Source organism: Podarcis liolepis (genome assembly GCF_965112155.1).
Source record: "Podarcis liolepis genome assembly, chromosome: W".
Lineage (NCBI taxonomy): Eukaryota > Metazoa > Chordata > Lepidosauria > Squamata > Lacertidae > Podarcis > Podarcis liolepis.
Window position 1 is genome coordinate 13,526,832 of NC_139568.1, and position 13,749 is coordinate 13,540,580.

Genomic DNA, 13,749 nt, shown 5'->3' on the forward strand with positions numbered 1-13,749 from the left:
CAGGGGGGACGCATCAGGGACAAGGGGCCAGCAGGGAATCCCAAAGCGGCAGCTGGGAATCAGGACCAGCTTCCCCTCCAGAGCGTGGCGAGGGGGGGGAAGTTCCAGTGTGTCAGGGGAAGCAGCTCCGTCAGCAGGAATGGAAGGAAGGTCAGGACAAGCCATCCTCCCGGAAGGGGAGGGGAGCAGTGAAGGGAGTAATGTAACGATCAGAAGGAAGGTTGGGAGCTGGGCGCGCGCGCCAAGTTCAAATGTGCAGGCGCGCGGGAAAACAGAGAGCCCGGATGGGGAGCCAGGTCCTAAAGCCCGCAGGAGGGAGGGGGAGCAATCTGGGGATTCGGCGTCAGAGGAATCCAGGAGGGGCGAAACCCCAGCGGGCAGGAAGACCCTGCGGAAGAGGGAAGAAAGAAGGAGGTGGAGCAGAGCAAGGCTCTTAAACTGGTGCAGGGGAGGGACTGACTCAGAGGGGACTTCAATGGTCTAGCGTAACAGACGTAGGGCTGCGCGCCGTGGCTGTGAAGCGGAAAATGAACTTCAATAAACACTTCTGTATATAAAGAGAAACTGGCGTTGGTCCTTTGTGAGCTGGGACCTGAGGCAGCCCTGACAGTAAGTCCCCTCTCAGTGCAATTTTTTTTTTTGCAAGCACACGAAGTTTGGCAGACATGACGATGGAGGAGCAGCTGGCAGCCCTGCAGAACGCAGTCTCGCAGCTTTCCACTGAGGTAGTGGTCTCCAGAAAAAAAGGAGAGGAAGCAGAAGCGCGTTGCAAGGATCTGCAAGCCAGGTGGGAATGTGCATGCAAGGAAGGGTTCCCGGGGTCCAGGTCAGAGGGAATTGGACTCAGAAAACGGGGGGGCAGCTTAGTAGCCCACTTCGATGGGAACCTGAAGCACTATCCCAGTTTCAGAGCAGATGTCGTTTATGAGCTGAATTTGCTTCGGAAAGATTTTAGAGATGAGGAGGAAAAAGTGGGATTCATAATAACCCACCTGCATGGGGAAGCTAAAGCCTGGCTGCGCAATTTATGGCGCAACGTTGATCCTGCCCTCAGGGATTCAGACGCATTTATCGCGGCCATGGACGCTTGTTTCCAATCTACCGTGGACATAGACGTAGCGAGGCGAGAAATGCATGGATTGCGGCAGGGCAAGGCTACAGTGCGACAATACCACTCCCGCTTCTTTGCATTGCTGAATGTGCTGGGCTGGGAAAAGGACTCCGTGGCAGTGAGAGATTTGTTCTGGGAGGGGCTCAATGGATCCGTCAAAGATGAGTTGGCAAGGGGGGACAGACCTCGGACCATCGCAGAGGTAGTACAGAGAGCGCTTACAATAGGAGTGCGCCAGGAAGAACGCCCTTGGAACAGAGATGAGGGTCGCCAGGTACGCGCACCAGCTAGAGCGCCTCCCTTTCTACCCAGGGACCTAGGGCGCGCGCACTCCACGCCTCTGCTGGGGGAGGGGGAGGAACCAATGGAGATTGGTGGTGCCAAGGCTCAGACAGCCGCCAGAGCCCCAGCACCAGGAGCAGTCAAGATGAAGCCTCCTAGAGGAAGCAGGAAGTGTTGCATCTGCGACAGTGCGCAACACATGGCCAAAGAGTGTCCCCAGAGGATCCAGAAGCACACTGCAGCCTTAGCAACAGTAACAGAGGCAGTGCAACAAGGGGAGCAGATTCAGGGAAACGACAATGCCTGGCTGGAAGCAGAGACACTGGGGCTCAGCCAGGCAAGTCAGTGAAGCAGTCCCCAGAGATTTTACAGCCTACAGACCCCCTCCCACCCAAACCAGTGGTGCAGCTCACCGCATCTCTCCAGTTGCCAAATGGATTCACCCTGGAAGTCCCTATTACCACTGATTCCGGTAGCAACGCAGACTTCGTGGGGGTGGAGTTCATCAAGCAGCATCGCATAGCGCTCCTACCAGCCACGCTGCCATTAAACGTCGTCACAGTCGATGGCAGGAAGCTGCTGGGCGGGCAGGTGGTACAACAAACACCACCCATGGTGATGCAGATTGGAAATCACCGCGAGGTCATCAGCTTCAACGTCGCCCACCTGTCAGACACGCCTATAGTGTTGGGCATGAGTTGGCTGGATAGACACAGCCCAGCTTTAGCGTGGTACCAGCGGCAGCTGACCTTCGGCTCATCCTACTGCGCACAGCACTGCATCCAGACTGGCCAGGAAGAGGAGGGCCAGGAGGATGGACAGCAGATGCACCTAGGCATGGTGCAGGCGGTGCCCCACAAGTACAAGGAGTTTTTGGAGGTCTTCTGTGAAAAGGAGGCTGACCAGCTGCCCCCCCACCGGCCATATGACTGCGCGATTGACCTCCTACCAGGGGCGACGCTACCGACTGGGAAGCTGTATTCCATGTCCGAGGACGAGATGCAGGAACTCAGGGAGTTCATAGAGCACAACTTGAAGCGGGGATTCATCCAAGAATCCAAAGCAGTGGGGGGCAGCCCCGTGTTTTTCGTGAAGAAGAAAGACACGCCCCAAAAGAGGCTGATCGTAGATTATAGGCTCATAAATTCGAAGACAAAGCCCAAAGCCTTTCCCATGCCCAAGATCGACGACCTGCTTGCGACGGTGCGGAAGGGGAGGATCTTCACCAAGTTGGATCTACGCGGCGCGTACAACCTCATACGCATGCGGGAGGGCGATGAGTGGAAGACGGCCATGTTCACGCCGCTGGGCACCTATGAATACAAGGTTATGCCGTTTGGTCTCCAAAATGGCTCCCACTGCTTCCAAGCGTTTATGCACCACGTGTTGGCGGGGCTCCTCTACAAGAAGTGCGTATGCTTCCTTGATGACATCCTGATCTTCTCGGAATCGCAGGAGGCTCACGAGAGGGACGTAAAGGCGGTCCTGCAGAGACTACGGGAGCACAGACTTTACGCCAAACTGGAGAAGTGCCAGTTCGACGTGACGGAGGTGGACTTTCTGGGCTACAAGCTGTCCGAGAAGGGACTCGCCATGGACAGCGCCAAGGTCCGCGCGGTGTTGGACTGGAAGAGCCCGCGCAATCGGAAGGAGGTCCAGAGGTTCATCGGTTTCGCCAACTTTTACCGCAAGTTCATCAGGGGGTTCGCGAAGGAGACGGCGGCTATCACAGACACCCTCAGTTCCAAGAAGAAAAAGTTCACCTGGACGGACCAGGCGGAACAGTCTTTTCGGAGACTCAAGAGCCTCTTCGCGTCCGAAGAACAGCTGCTACACGTGAATCCCTGCAGACCAATGCGGGTTGAGACTGACGCCTCAGACAGAGCGGTGGGGGCGGTCCTGTTGCAGGAGTATCCGCAAGGGGACTGGAGGCCCTGCGCTTTCTACTCCAGGAAGCTCAGCAAGTCAGAACAGAACTACACCATCTGGGACAGGGAGTTGCTGGCCATTCATGCGGTCTTCAAGGCGTGGAGGCACTTCCTCATCGGAGCCAGACACACCGTGCAGGTCCGCACAGACCACAAGAACCTGGAGTATTGGCACACGGCGAAGCTCCTGAGCCAGAGGCACATACGCTGGGCAGAGTTCTTTGCGGATTTCGACTTCAGGATAGAATACATCCCGGGAGACAACAACGTCATAGCAGATGCACTCTCCAGGAAACCGCAATATCTCGAGGAAGCGGCACCGGTGGCGGCCAAACGCATTTTCGCACCGCAGGCGTGGGCATGCGCTTCAGCCACCGTAGACCTGGACGCGGTGCGTCGCGCGCTGCAGGCGGATCCGTTCGCACAATCCAAGATGGAGGAGGTGCGAAGGGGCACAGCGAAGGACGACGAGTTCCAGATACGCGACGGACTGCTAACCCGCAAAGGTGCTCTCTACGTGCCGGGAGACGACCTACGCGCAAAAGTCCTGCAGCAGTTGCACGGCGCGCCCAGTGTGGGTCACTTCGGCAAGGAAAAGACGGCGGAATTAGTAGCCAGAGACTTTTGGTGGCCCCAGATGCGAGGAGAAGTTGCGGATTACGTCGCCAGGTGTGACACTTGCCAGAGAGCCAAACCAGTGCACAGGAAGCCGGCGGGACTGCTGGAACCGCTGCAGACGCCACTAGAGCCGTGGGAGAAGGTGGCACTGGACTTTGTTACAGATCTGCCCAGTTCGTGAGGCAAGCCGGCGGTACTAGTGGTTGTAGACCTGTTCACCAAGATGGCACACTTCATTCCTTGCGCGAAGGTGGCCACAGCGGAACAGACCGCCAAGCTGTTCATAGACCACGTGTTCAGAGTTCACGGCTTGCCACGGTCCATCCTGTCCGACCGGGGTCGCCAATTCATCTCCAGTTTCTGGCAGAAACTGCTGGGTATCCTGAACGTCAAGATTAACTTAGCGTCGGCGAGACATCCGCAGACCAACGGACAAGCGGAGAGGGTCAACGCCATCATGCAGCAGTACCTGCGATGCTACGCGAATCAACACCTGCGACTTGGGTGGACTACCTACCGCTGGCCGAGTTTGCCTACAACAACACGAAGCACGCGTCCACGGGGGTGACACCGTTCTTCGCCAACAATGGGCGGCATCCCAGAACCTTCCCTGGGTTAGAGATGACGGCGCAGGGGGAACCGCAGGGAGCAGAGCACTTAGCAGCAGAGTTACAGGAGGTCCACGAGCAAATCCGAAGGCACTTGGAGCTAGCTAAACACGCCTACAAAGTGCAGGCAGACAGACACAGGAGAGCAGGGGAAGACATCCAGGTGGGGGACTGGGTATGGTTAGCGGCCCAGGCGGTGCCGGCCAAATCGTTAGCTAAGAAGAAGCTAGGACACAAGCAGCTAGGGCCGTACCAAGTCGAGGCACAAATCAATCCAGTAGCCTTCCGGTTGACTCTCCCGGAAGGCTCCAGAATGCACCCGGTCTTTCATAGGTCGGTGCTCACACCCTACAAGGCACCACACAGGTTTCGGGAGCCAGGGACCGCACCAGACCCACGCAGAAAGTCACCAGAAGGGGGGAAGTCACCGAGGGCGACGACACTCAACGAGGTCACAGAAATTTTGGACTCGAGATGGGGGGAGGAGGGAGTAGAATATCTCCTCGCCAGGGAAGGTACCCCGGCCAGCGCCAACAGTTGGGTGCCGGACTATGCCCTGGAGGAACACAGACACAGACCCATGCCAGCGGATTATTTTGACGACTGGCTTTTTACGCCCACACTTTCAGCCAGCACGTTCCAGGGGTTCTCCTCCGCGGAGGAGACGCCGCCGGAATCGAGCCCATCAAGGCGATCATGCTCGGGGGTGGACACAGACCGCTCTTATTGGTGGGACGATCAACCAGAGGTGGGGTGGAGCAGAGAGCTGCTAAGGGGGCCTTGGCACGCAGCATCGCCCGAGGTAACGGGGGGAGAGACGGACATGGACGTGTTGGGGGAGGACCCTGGGTTCGAGCACGAATACACAGAGATGGAAGCAGAGGAGATCGACGTCGACGAGCTTGTTACGGACTGGCCGGATCCAGAAGGAAGGCGGCACACCGGGGGGAACGAACAGTTTCCAGCACTAACCCCCGCAGCAATGGAGCACCCGGAACCCGCACCCGAGCAGCGGGAGGGGGGAAGGGGGGGCTTCGAGGGGGGATGGATGTCAGGGGTTCAGGGACAGAGGCACAGGGGAGGCAGGAGATGGAGAGCGATTGGGAAGAATCCGAGGACAGCGAGGAGGAGGATGACAGTGGCCCGAGGGATTCCATGAGCCTCTCCAGCGAATCAGAGGATTCCCAGAAGGGGGCGCCTGTGGTCAGGACAAGGGGGGTCCCAGGGGGGACGCATCAGGGACACGGGGCCAGCAGGGAATCCCAAAGCGGCAGCTGGGAATCAGGACCAGCTTCCCCTCCAGAGTGTGGCGAGGGGGGGGGAAGTTCCAGTGTGTCAGGGGAAGCAGCTCCGTCAGCAGGAATGGAAGGAAGGTCAGGACAAGCCATCCTCCCAGAAGGGGAGGGGAGCAGTGAAGGGAGTAATGTAACGATCAGAAGGAAGGTTGGGAGCTGGGCGCGCGCGCCAAGTTCAAATGTGCAGGCGCGCGGGAAAACAGAGAGCCCGGATGGGGAGCCAGGTCCTAAAGCCCGCAGGAGGGAGGGGGAGCAATCTGGGGATTCGGCGTCAGAGGAATCCAGGAGGGGCGAAACCCCAGCGGGCAGGAAGACCCTGCGGAAGAGGGAAGAAAGAAGGAGGTGGAGCAGAGCAAGGCTCTTAAACTGGTGCAGGGGAGGGACTGACTCAGAGGGGACTTCAATGGTCTAGCGTAACAGACGTAGGGTTGCACGCCGCGGCTGTGAAGCGGAAAATGAACTTCAATAAACACTTCTGTATATAAAGAGAAACTGGCATTGGTCCTTTGTGAGCTGGGACCTGAGGCAGCCCTGACAATAACAAACAAAAAAACATCAAAAACAAACAAACAAACATTTATCCTTGCTATAATGATTCCACTTTAGTTAACATTGTTGAATGACTTCCTCGATTTCCCCTAGCTGAGTTTCCATATACTCCATTGTAGCAATTTTCCAAAACTATTTTCACATAAAATTTACTTAGTCAATTTACATCTTTCTTTCTTTTCATTTTAACATTAACATAGTATTTTACAACATCACAAATTTAAAACCTAGACCTATTTGGTACTCACAAGTGATTCTATTTATATTATCTTAACATATTTAGCTAAATAGTCTTTGAATTTCTTCCATTCCTCTTGGTGCTCCTCCTCCCTCTGGTCATGGACTCTTCCGGTCAGGTCGGCTATTTCCCCAAAATCCATCATCTTCATCTGCCATTCCTCCACTGTTGGTACTTCTTGTAGTTTCCAATTTTTGGCCAACAAAATTCTAGCTGCAGTTGTGGCATACAAAAACAATTCGACATCTTTCTCGGGCAATTCCAAACCTATTATTCCAAGTAGAAAGGCTTCTGGTTTCTTAATAAATGTATATTTCAACATTTTTTCCAATTCATTATAAATCTTTTCCGAGAAGTCTTTCACTTTGGGGCAGGTCCACCACATGTGATAAAAAGTACCTTCTTTTTCTTTACATTTCCAACATAAATTATCACTGTTGTGATAAATCTTTGCTAATTTTACAGGGGTCAAATACCATCTATACATCCTTTTCATAACATTTTCCTTTAACACCATACATGCCATGAACATGACCCCTTTCCTCCACAACCTTTCCCAGTCTTCAAACATTATGTTGTGTCCTACATCTCTTACCCAGTCTATCATCACAGATTTAACTTGTTCATCCTTTGTATGCCACTCTAACAATAAATTACACTGGACAACAATTTTTTACTTTTTGAATGTTGTCTAGATTTCTACAACTGATTTAGGGTATTTTTGCACTGCTGAATCAGGAAATGGCATCCGTTTCTCTCCATCAGGTCAGGTTTTTGTGTTATGTTGATTTGAAAAAAAAACAGATCTTGTGACAAAATCGATTACATTTTTGTGGCATTATCAGCTGATTTTTGTCAACACATATCATCCTAAATATGTTTTTAAGAGATTTCCCCCCCCCCAACAACATATATTGATTACCTTATAGAAACAATGATTACTGTAAACTGAATGGTGGGCATTGATAAAGGTAAGTACACGTAAATTGCATGTTGCTTCACCATTGTTCAAACTTCAGGGCTTGAACTTCCGTTTCTTGGAACTCCTGGAATGCTCAGCGGCAGGGAGGTCACTCTTCAGAGTCCAACAGTAGTCAGCCATCATGACTGCGTCCCAGCGACCCTGATACCTGGTCTCCATCTCTTTCATGTCCTGATGGAATCTCTCCCCCTGCTCGTCACTCATTGAACCCAGGTTCTCAGGAAACCGGTCCAGATGTGAAAATAGGTAGTGCATCTTGACGCTCATGTTGCAGCCCAGGTTTCTGAAAGCAGTCAGCATGTTGTTGACAGGTTCTGCGTAGTTTCTGGCCTTATTGTTGCCAAGAAAGTTCTTCACTACCAGAACAAATGCCTTCCACGCTTCCAGTTCCACTTCGTTCATTGAGTTTCCAAACTCTGGATCTCTGATGAGCTGACGGATCTGAGGACCATCAAAGATGCCAGCTTTCAATTTCTCCATGGTCAATCCTGGAAAAAGCCTGGCACAAGTAAGTGAAGCAGTCAACATCCTTGTCCAGAGCCTTGGTGAACTGCTTGATTAAGCCGAGCTTGATGTGCAGCGGTGGGAAGAGTATTCTGTCTCTGTCCACCAGAGGGTCGTTGATGACGTTCCTTTTTCTGCAAGGCACCAATTCCTCCCGCACAGTAATGCTGAGCACGGTCCCTACTATCCCACATGCACAGAAAACATGGGTACTTGGTGAAGCCAGACTGTTGTCCCAACAAAAAGTTTACCATCTTCACGTCAACACAAATAAACCACTTATGCTGTTCATAACCAATTTTCTCCAGCACATACTTCACCGCTTCATAGTTCTCCTTCAGTGTAGTCGAGTGAGCCAGGGGTATAGAGGCAGACTGGTTGCCGTTGTGTACGGAGCCAGACTGATTGCCGTTGTGTAGCAGAACACATATCAGCGTGAAGACATAACAAATATAACGGAAGAAGTACTGCTGTGGCTTCATGATCAGAGGAGCCTCTCCCCCCCCCCTTGAAAGGACAATTAGGACAATGGGAGAGGTGAAATACCTCAGGAAAAAATAGGGTGGGGGGAGGAAAAATGGAATGTATGCGTATGGGAAGGGTGGGGGGGAGGGGATTGAATGATATGTGTAATGGGTTAGATAAGTATCATAAGACACGAGACCAGAAATTAAGAACTACATTTAACTCATTCATAATAAAATAAAGATATCAACCTTAAATGTTAAAGGGGTCGATTATGAAAAGGAGTAGGATAGAAACATTACTGAATAAGGAACTTCCGGTTGAGCGCAATCTCATCACAAGTGGGGATTTTGTCTAGCGGAGAATCCCAGGTTTTTCGGAGGAAAATTGGGGTGCCACAGAGCGCAGTGGCCCCCAAAGTAGTACCTGGAGGGTGTCCAGATACTCCGGTTCCCGCAGAAGCCAAAACGCAGACCACCCGGCCGCCAGGTAACTCCCGGGGGGAGCGAAGAGTGCGGCGGGGGGGGGGGAGTGGGCTGAAGGGAAGCCATAGCTACCTCCGGAAAACGAAGCCCCGAGCTTGCAGAGTGAGCGCTTAATTCTCAATTGTAAGAAATTCGGACCCAAATTTGATTTAATTTGATTCAAAAAGACTGACTTTAAAATCAGGAAGGTTTTGGATACGAAAGGAATAAATACGGAGGTCAGCCGTCATCTGCGATCAGCTTAGACGCATCAAGTCAAGCAAAGCTGGTGAAAGGAAAGTGAGTTGCCGCTAACGGCTATTGTTTTTTCCCCCCCTTCTAACTTGCAAAAAATAAATCTTTAAAAGGATACAGAGTAACGTAAGGAGCAACAAAGTTAAAAGGGGGGGGGACAGAGGGATAAATATTGGAATCTGAAGGTCCTCTTTGTAACTGTGAGAGAAAGGAGAAAGGGAAAACGTTTCCAGTTTCACTTTTTTAAAAAACTGCGTAACGGAAGAGGAGCTTCCGACTCCATTGTTCCTTTTTACAGACGGAGGCAATTGTGGAAAAGAAGGTATACTCTCTTTCTTTTTTGGACATTTTTGCCTACTTTCTGAGGGGGATATTAGGTGGACTTACTTTTTATTGGCCATTATTACCATACAGGATTTTTAGAAAAGATTAAAACTTCTAAACAAAGTAACTTTGAGACTTTATTCCGAACTTTTTGGGAGCTTGTGCCTCCAGTGGACAGAAGAGAAATTACAACTTGGTTTTTTTGGTCTGTTTTTTTCCTGCTTTTTTTAGTTTTCCTTGTCTTTATTCTTTTTTTGTCCCTCCAGTAGTGGCTGGGGTTTTTTTGTCCCCCCCCCCTCATTTTATGGCTTCTCGGAAGTATTTGTTTGGTTGTTTCCTGTCTGGAGGTTTTGTACTTATATGGATATAAGTGAGGTCTAACTTCAAGAAAAATCAAAATTGAATTGGACTACAAAATTAAATTGGATTACAAAATCAAATTGGCTTACAAAAATCAAATTGGATTACAAAAGCTAAATTGGATTACAAATTGAATTAAAATTTGATTATAAAGGATCGGAAAGGATTTAGCCTAATTGGTGGCAGAAGATTTTAATTACTGGAGTATTATTGAGAGGAATAAATTTTTTGGTGGTACAACTGGAACAAAATTGGATTACAAAGGGATATAACATGAAACAGAAAATACAGCCTTTAATCCTCCAGCGTAAAACACAGGGAGTTAGTTTTAGCCCCAAATAAATAATATTATGAAGGGGCTTATCGCAGTCTCTAACGCCGTTGTAAATTCTCCGCTCCCCCCCCTTTAATCCTCCGCTGGATGAATGAATGAATGAAATGAATGAATTTTTCTGTTTCATGTTATATCCCTGCGGGCAAAAGACTGAGTTTTGGAAAAGAGAAGAGACATTAACACCTAATCTCTTCAGACCAGCAAAGCGTGAGAAAGAGACTGAATTTTAGGTGAAGAAGAAATAGTTTTGGCAGCTCACTCTTTGTGGATTAAGCCAGCAAGAGTCTAGAAAAAGACTGAGTTTGGTGCAAAGGGAAAGTTTGTTTTTTTAATTTTTGTTGCTTCTTCACTTCTTTATGGATTAAGCCAGCAAGTGGCTAGAAATAAAGACTGAACTGAGATATAAGAAGGGATAGCACTTCCTGTATTCTAAATTTTGGTGGATTAGGCCAGCAAGTGGCTGAAGACTGGTGGACGCTTCATCGAAGGACTGAGTTGATAAGTTATAGAAGAGCAGAAGAGGGGGACCCCGATGGACTTAGAGTTGGACTGATATTCTAAGCTGTTTTGTACTATTGTTACTGGTGGAACCTGAATTAGGAACAAAGGGATAAAAAGTGAAAGTCACTGTGGGGGGGAATATGGAGTGACACCTAGAGGCATATAGTGAAATTGCAAGTAAGGATTGTATTGTATACGGTTTTTATCTTTATTTCGACGTTGGTTTCCTTGAGCCTCATCTCAGTTGGGTTATATACTCCCCCCCCCCGGTAGATAGAATATTTCACTACAGTAATTAATTAAAAATGGCTGGGGAAAATGGGGGGAAGGATTGGGGGGACACCAGGGGAAAGGAAAATTTCCAGACAGGAAGAAATTAAGGATCTAGATATTCTGTGGTTAAAAATAAAGGAAGAATTTAAACAAAATGAACAACATATGGAGAAAAAAATAGAAGTACAAGAAACTCTGGATAAGAAAATAGATGAAGTAGTAGGGGAACTCTCAATTAAAATTAAAGATCTCACAGTTAGATCAAAGACGATTGAGGAGTCAACGAAAAGAATTCAAAAAGAAGTCAAGGAAAATAAGAAAGAGACGGATCGAATCAAAGATGAAGTAGCAGATCTTAATAAAATTGAGGAGCAGGTCTGGGACAATATGGCTCTATTGGAGATGCGTCAGAAGCAGATGAATCTGAAATTTAGAGGAGTAGGAGAAGAGATGAATGAAAATATAAAAATAAAAATGATTAAGGAATTGGCAAGATGGTTGGATATGAAAGAAGAAGAAATTGAATATACAGTGAAGAATGTATTTAGAATAAAAGTAAGATCTTTAAAGGCAAAATCAAAAAAATACCAGGAGATGTGCTGATGATTTTTAACTCCCTAGCTATGAGAAATGCAATCCTGAGAATGAGTTACCAAAATAAACTGATAATCGATGGAAAGCCAATTAACATATTTAAAGAAATCCCCACTAGATTTTTACGAAAAAGGGACGGATATAAACAATTGGTGAGCTTGCTGAAGAGAAATGGGATACAACATAGATGGGAACTCCCTGAGGGAATTTCCTTCTTTTACATGGACAAAAGATTCAGACTAACTGATATTCAAGAGGTGAAGAAGTTTTCAAGAAGATATGAGAAGGAGCTAGGAAAGTTGGAGGGAAATCGAGTTGACCACAGACCTGTTGGAATGGAACACGATTTAGAAGTAGAGAGAAAGAAGAAGAAAAAGGAAAGAAACAAAGAAGAGGAGGAAGATAAGGATGAAGGGGAAGAGAGGAAATAGAAGACGAGGAAGTAGAAGAAGTAGAAGAAGAGATCTTAGAGGACAAAACCACCTGAATCTAAATAAAAGTTTGAATTTGAGTGTTTTAAAAAAATTATGAATTTGGAACACCCATGTCTTCACATATAAATTGGATGATACTCCTTTGGAGTGAGTTTCCTCCTACAAATTGGGCAAAAGTTAGCATACCTAAGAAAATTGCTGAGGCACTGACTACAGAAGATGTGGCCACATGTTGTTGACACTATAAGCCGTCCGCTTTGCACAATCTCTGCATAGCTGTCTATGCAAATTCCACAACTCAAAGTGCCTGAGGACCTTGCAAATTCCCTCCTTCCCACTTCTCTGGGGAGTTTTCTAGTGGCAAGAGCACCACTCTCTGTGTGTCTGCTATCATCACCACCACCACCACTAAATATGAGGCTGTCAGACAATGGTTGATGTCAGAACTCTCTATTGGGCTGCTGCCCACTCTCTCCAACAATCACAACAGAATCATTTTGCATAAGATCAAAAACTATAGATTCTGAAGTTTCGCAAGTGAGGTCAACTACTTCCACATCAATACTTCTATCATTAAGGCTGTGCGGCTGTAATTGTGCAGCTGCAGCAGCTATTTTCCTTTGATTACAGGTTTGCACAGAGCGAGTCTTGCATCCACAATAGTTTCTCTGAATCTCCTGCTGCTCAGTTCCTTTGCTACCACCAAAAGGAGTAGTTTGTTCCATAAAACTCAGCCCTGCACCAGGAGGGGAGCTAGCAAGGGCAGTTTGTAATAAAGGTAAGGCCAGGGAGGAAGTAGATGGCAGGGGGGAGGAGGCGGAGGTGGGGATATAGGGTTCAGAAGCAGTTCCCACCATCATCTTGTCCAGAGTATTATGAGGTATTGAGGAGGTGTTGCGACTGCCCCTCTTGCTTTTGCTGTGCTTGGTTGCATTAAATTCTGTACTTGTTGAACTCATGATGCACAGGGATGGGAGAGGCACAAGCTGCAGAGTACTAGCTTTCCCCCTTATCTCCGTGTGCTGCTCACTGCTTAGTCGCCAAGCAATTCTGTAGTGTGATAATGATGATCATGAATGCTCTCTCTAAAGCAACTTTATGCAACTGGTGACGCTTTGGAGCACTGTGACTTTTTTGGAGTTGTCTCTTTTATACCAGGTACTCCAAAGCTGGGAGCAAGTTCAACATCTTGAGGAGTTAGGGCAGGCTTCCTCAACCTCAGCCCTCCAGATGTTTTTGGCCTACAACTCCCATTATCCCTAGCTAGCAGGACCAGTGGTCAGGGATGACCCAGTAGTGCTGGGAATGAGTTGGCTGGCGAAGCATGACCCGGTGATAGCTTGGGGCCAACGATCACTCACCTTTGCTTCTTCGCACTGTATTGTTTGGGAGGTGGGTGGAGCAGGCAAGTGGACGCTAAGAGGGTGGAAGTAGAATGGGAAGGGGGCACAGGGACGGAATTGGGCATCCCCCCCCCAGTACAGTGATGTTTTTAGTGAAAAGGAAGCTGACAAATTGCCCCCCCCCGACCTTACGATGCAAGATAGATCTAATTGATTTTGAAGTACCATATGCTTTTTCATTGGGACACGGGTGGTGCTGTGGGTTAAACCAGTGAGCCTAGGGCTTG

At 48.9% G+C, this 13,749-nt stretch overlaps 1 pseudogene across 1 annotated transcript; it reads right to left on the reverse strand.

Annotated features, from left to right (window-relative positions):
* Positions 1-12,235: 12,235 nt before the first annotated feature.
* LOC310697819 (E3 ubiquitin-protein ligase RNF4-like) lies at positions 12,236-13,272 on the reverse strand (annotated as a pseudogene). The gene has a single exon. The product of its transcript is annotated as an E3 ubiquitin-protein ligase RNF4-like (transcript).
* Positions 13,273-13,749: the final 477 nt, after the last annotated feature.